Source organism: Impatiens glandulifera, chromosome 1, assembly GCF_907164915.1.
Source record: "Impatiens glandulifera chromosome 1, dImpGla2.1, whole genome shotgun sequence".
Classification (NCBI taxonomy): Eukaryota; Viridiplantae; Streptophyta; class Magnoliopsida; order Ericales; family Balsaminaceae; genus Impatiens; species Impatiens glandulifera.
In genome coordinates, this window is record NC_061862.1 from 81,091,607 (window position 1) to 81,098,378 (window position 6,772).

Sequence of the window (6,772 nt, forward strand, 5' to 3'; positions counted from 1 at the left end):
AGAAAATAAGTCTCGATCGGATTGTGTTTGTGTATTCCTTAGTGAATATCCCTCTCGCGGTTTCGAGAGGAAGGGGTGACGTATGAGTTTTATCTCCGAACATCCATAAAAACCTGTCTTGTCATTTACTTTCTGCCGGCTTTACATACTAACCGATCCTACCCAAACCGACTTACTGAGTCCCAAAACCGACCCATCAAATTCCAAACCGACTTTATCCAAATCCGGTTCTATTCATCCTATGTACGTGCTGCTTCAACCTGAAACAAACCACTTCCGCACTTGAACTCAGTCCAAGGGTTTGTGACAGTTTGTGTAGTATTGAAACCCCGGTGCTAATCTCTAACCGGATTAATCACCAACATTTAAGTGACACGCGTTAACCGGTCAGACCCCGGTTCTCCAGCTGCGACCTAGATCCTAACAATTGGTATCAGATTAGTTAGTTTCAATACTCAAGTAAGCATGTCTTTCGATAAGCCTCCAATGCTAGAAGGTGACGATTTTGTCAACTGGAAGGCACGCATGCACCTGTACCTAATCACCATGGATGACAAGATGCAATTCATCCTGACTGAAAGACCGGTAAAGATTGATAAAGATAAGGAGGAATGGACAAAAGAAGATAGGAGAAGAAACAATCTGGACAACCATGCTAGAAACCGAATCATTAACGGTTTAGACAGGAATACGTTTTGTAAGGTCAGAGACTGCAAAACCGCAAAGGAAGTATGAGAAACGGTAATTCAAATTCATGAGGGAAATGAAAGAACCAAGGAAAACAAGATAATGGTGGCTACCCAGAAGTTTGAAAACATTAAGATGAAACCAGGAGAAACAATGAGGGAGTACAGTGACCGGTTCACAGATGTGATAGACGAGCTATCAACTCTTGGAAAGAAGTACGATAACAAGGAAATCATCATGAAAGCATTAAGGTCTCTTCCAAGTGCATGGGACATAAAGACAAAGGTGATGAGGGAATCAAACTGCCTAAGTAAGATGAAGCTACACGATGTATTCGAAAATCTTAAGGCATATGAGTTTGAAATGATATCTAGGACTGAAGATGAAGTTTCAGCCTCAACCTCTACTAAAGCCTTAGTCACATCCATAGAACCGGTTGCTCCTGCACCGATCAGAACCGCTGAACAGTTCACCGAGGATGCCATGGCAATGCTTACACAAAAATTTGGCAGATTCATGAAAAGAAGCCAACCGACAAACAACAACTACAGTGCTAAATCTAATGTTAGATGTTATAACTGCAATTGTTTGAGACATTTCAGGTGGGAATACAGAAAACCAAGACGGGATGACCGGAAACCGGACGATCAGAACCACCGAAATAACTATCAACAAACCGGTGAAGGAAGTTAAGTTCAGAAAGCACTAATAGCCGATGATGGAGGAAGCTTATGGGCTCACACTAATAGTGATGATGAACTCACATGTCTCATGGCAAATGAGGAACATGTATTTAACTCTCCCTGTGAAGAATTTCCTAAAGATGAGTTATTTAATGCACTGAATGACATGGTAGCAGAGTATAAGAAACTATTAACCTTAATACCAACTCAACTCAACTTTAGAGCCGACCCCATAGCACCAACCTTGACCGAACCAAAGACCATCCAACCTAATAAAATCCTAGAAACCGAGATAGCACCTGAATTATCCTCTAAGACCAAACAGTTCAAGGAGTCAGTTCAAGAGCTGACCGGAGAGGAAGATGCCCGAACTCAGTATCGAATAGCCGCATGGAAAAGATCCAGTGAAATGGTGAATCAGATGTCTAGGTACAAGAGACATCCCAAATGCAAATTTGGTCTTGGGTACAAAGATAACAAATCCGCCAACCAGAACCATTCGGACAAAATGAAGCTTACAAAAGGCAACCTTCCCTTTGTAAGATTTGTCAAGAGTTCTTCAACCGATGATGAGGAACAAAGTGACTCAAAACCGGACTACGAAATAACTTATGTAAGTCCAACTGACTCCGAAAAATGGCTTCATCCTGAGAAAAGGAAAGCCAACCGGCCCAAAGGTAAGCAAGCCGATCCACGACCACATAGGATAAACCAAAGCCGCCACCAAATAAGGCACTCTTAGGAAAACATAAAGACGCCAAACCGAGTACAAGAAAACTAGTTAGAACTATAACCGGGAAAGTTGTCCGACTTATTAAAGTCTGGATACCTAAGGGACTAATCACTTGTGGACCCAAGTAAATATGGGTACCAAATAGTTGTAAATATGTATATTTTTCAGGATATGAAGAAACGGCTAGGAAACTCTGAGTGGTACCTGGACAGCGGTTGTTCTAGACACATGACTAGAAACAACAACCTTCTAACCGACATCAAAATAGAAACTGGTGCAATGATTGTTTTCGGTGATAACTCAAGAGGTAGAACTGTGGGCAAGGGTAAGATTGTCTATGGTAATTTAACAATTGATAATGTACTTTTAGTTGAAAATCTACACTTTAACCTACTAAGCATTAGTCAGATGTGTGATGCTGGATACACTGTAGAATTTCTTAAATATGCATGCTTAGTTAAAAACTCCCAGGGGAACATACTACTAACCAGAAATAGGTTAGGAAACATATACAAGGTAGATTGGAAAAATAAAGTAGAACACCCTGTTTGCATGGTAGCTAAAACCGATCAAACCTGGCTGTGGCATAAAAGGCTAAACCACCTAAATCTCAAAACCTTAAACTATATCCGCGGTAAAAAGCTGGTTGAAGGAATTCCTGATATAGTATTCAATAAGGATAAGGTTTGTTCAGTATGTCAAATGGGTAAACAAATTAAGTCAACATTTAAGAGTAAAGGACACATTCAGTCTAACCGATGCTTAGATCTTCTTCACATGGACTTATTTGGACCGATTAGGGTCATCAGCCTAGGCAGTATGCTCTATACTATGGTGTTTGTTGATGATTATTCTAGGTATACATGGGTAATATTTTTAGCATCCAAACGTGAAACCGCATCAAATTTAATTACATTGCTTAAACGTTTACAAAATGAAAAATCAACACGCATCAATAGCATTAGGAGTGATAGAGGAACCGAATTTACAAATAGTACTCTAAACGCATTTCTTGATGAATCCGGCATTAAACACGAGTTGTCTAGTGCTAGGACTCCTCAACAGAACGACCTGGCCGAGAGAAGAAACCGAACTCTCAAGGAAGCCGCAAGGTCTATAATAGCCGATTCGGGTGTTGCCCAGAAATTCTGGGCTGAGGCTATCAATACTGCATGTCACACACAAAACCGGTCTTTGATTAACAGGTTTCACAACAAAACACCGTATGAAGTATACTTTGATAGGATTCCTAACCTTAGGTATCTTAAAATTTTCGGTTGTAAATGTTACATTCACATAAATGGCAAAAATTTTCTATCTGCTTTTGATGCAAAATCCAATATTGGGATCATGCTAGGTTACTTAGTAGTTAGTAAAGCTTATAGAGTGTATAACACTAGAACTTTAACCGTGGAGGAATCTCTTCATGTCGTATTCGATGAATCGGTTGAAAGTAACACTGCATCATCCTTTGACCTACACAACAGATTGGAAAATAACAATATTCATTCTGATAGTGAAGATGAGGTTCCAGTTTTCAGATGGTTTGTACATGACCAAATGGGTGATGATGAAACCCAGCCGGATCAAGCTGCCACACAACAAGAAGCTGACACCTCGGTTCAAACTGAGAAAATCGGTCGGTCTGATATTATTGCTCAGCCTACCGATATGTCTAGCCTTGATCAAATAAACGGTGATTTGGTAGACACTCCTGAACCGAATCTCAAAAGGAACACAAATCATCCTCCTGAGCTTATTATAGGTGACCCTTCAAAACCTGTTCAAACTAGGCAACAAATTCTGGAGGAATACTTTAATTCCGCTTTCATATCCCAGATTGAGCCGAAAAGGGTGGATGAAACATTGTCAGATCCGGATTGGATCTTGGGAATGCAAGAAGAGTTAAACCAGTTTAAGAGTAACAAAGTCTGGTACCTAGTCCCTAAACCTAAAGATCAACCGATCATAGGAACAAGATGGGTATTTAGAAATAAACTCAATGAAGACGGTTTGGTCACGAGGAACAAAGCCAGATTAGTGGCACAATGATACAAACAGGAAGAAGGCATTGATTTTGAAGAATCATTTGCCCCTGTAGCTAGGATTGAAGCCTTTAGGATTTTTCTAGCCTTTGCTATTTTTAAATTTTTAAGGTTTTTCAAATGGATGTTAAAAGTGCATTTTTGAATGGTGACCTACGTGAGGAAGTGTACATTGAACAACCACCCAGTTTTAAAAATGCTAACCTACCTAATCATGTATACCGCTTAAACAAAGCATTGTACGGTTTAAAACAAACTCCTAGAGCTTGGTATGATACACTAACCGCATTTTTGTTAAAACATGATTTCACCATAGGTTCGGTGGATAAAACACTGTTTAAATTTGAGAAAAAGGAGCATATCCTACTTGTTCAAATATATGTGGATGATATTATCTTCGGTTCAACCGATCCTAAGCTATGGGATAAATTCTCAACCTTAATGACTAAGAAATTTGAGATGAGTATGATGGGAGAATTAAGCTTCTTCCTAGGTCTTCAGGTTAAACAACTCGAAGGAGGAACTTTCATAAGTCAACCCAAATACACAAAGGAACTTCTAAAGAAATTTGGGATGGACACATGTTCTGATGCCGCTACACCAATGAGTTCATCAATCAAATTGGACAAGGATGAAGACGGTCAGGCAGTAGACCTAACGACCTATCGTGGAATCATCGGTTCACTCTTATACCTGACAACAAGTAGACCAGATATACTATTTGCGGTCGGAGTGTGTGGAAGATTCCAGGCTAATCCAAAACAGTCTCACTATACAACCGTTAAGCGAATCTTGGAATACCTAAAGGGAACCCCTGATGTCGGTCTGTGGTATCCAAAGGACTCATCTTTCAACCTCATAAGTTACTCGGATGCAGACTATGTAGGTTGTAAAGTTGACAGAAAGAGCACTAGCGGAACATGCCAATTCCTAGGTGATCGGCTTGTTTCATGGAACAGTAAGAAGCAAACATCGGTTGCCACATCAACCGCAGAAGTTGAATATCTGGCAGCCGGAAGTTGCTGTTCGCAACTCCTATGGATCCAACAACAACTGAAGGACTTCGGTATCACCGCCGAAGAGTCTCCGATTTTCTGTGATAACACGAGTGCCATAGCAATCACGTACAATCCGGTCTTACACTCTAGAACCAAGCACATCGACATAAGGCATCACTTCATCCATGAACATGTTATGTTGAAGCATATCCGGCTGGAATACGTATCAACAGAACAACAAGTAGCCGATATATTCATAAAGCCCCTGCACAAAGCTAAGTTTTCTTACTTCAGAAACATACTCGGCTTAACCGATATTAATCAGCTCATTTCTTAAAACTCTCAAATGTCTAAAAGGAAAATCGGTTGAAGAACCGCTTTGTCTATCAGTTCTTCCTAAAATTGTCGGAAACCGAATTCATCAAGGTACTTATTGAAGAACCGCTTTGTCTATCAGTCACAATAAACCGACCGGCTACTTAGTGCTTACACTAATTAACCGCATCGAGACCAATGACTGAAAACCGACCGGTTTGGAAATAATATACTCTGGATTATTTGGCTTCCGAACAGAATTGGAACAATTATCTGTGTTTAGATGTATCTGTTCTGAAAAGATACTTTTTCAAAGCAAAATGGTCATACCTTAAAAGACGTGAAGATATGATATCTTTCACCGTCCAGGCCTATGAATCACATCCTAGGTTGTAGACATACTTATTTCATGCAATATGTTTTATCCCATGGTTAATAGAGCAAATCACTTGCTATACACTGGACAATACCATCATCCCTCCACTAATATATAAGTTAGGAAAAAATCAGACAAAATATCCACAAGTATCAACTTATCATCTCACTAAGACAAAAATGTCTCAATTTCAAATCATTCTCCAAGTTGATTTTAACTCTGCTCAAGGAACTGAGCACTACGAAATATTCAAAATGATCAAGTCTCTTGAAGACACTGGTCTAAAATCCTTTTTAGATGACAAACATGTCATCTTCCCTGAAATCGTTCTGGAGTTCTTCTACAATGCAAAGGTCTTCCGCGGTACTCCGTACTTTGACACCCTTATTCAATCAAGGGTTGGGGAACTGTGTTTGACTTTTCGGAAAGCGATTTTGCCCGGTGCTTCGATCTTCCGAAGCAAGGGCTTACCAATCTAAACGTTCTGGCAGAACTAAAGGCCAAAATCTCTCTGAACTTTTCTCGGTCGAACCGTCCGGTCAGTGACCACGGTGCCAGGTCATCATTGAGGGCTGAATAACAGCTTCTCAATGATATCAACGGTCGGGGAATCCTAGGTAAGGATGTGACCAATACTTATTGTGCCACAGTTTTCAACATGATGACCGCTATCACAATAGATACGCCGGTCAACTGGTCCAGGGTGCTATTCGATGTCTTGATCTGAATGATCACCACTCGCCATACCGGCCTCATTCCCTAGATCAGCTGCCTACTCGTGGAACTCGGGGTTCCGCTCTGTCCGGGCGAAGGGCTAAACCAGGTTCGAGTCATAACTAGGGAAGTTGTTGACTCGTTCTATGAGCGGTTTGAAAAGGCCTGGAAAAGAAAAAACTGACATCTCAACTCCTCCGGCAATTAAGTCACTCCTTTCT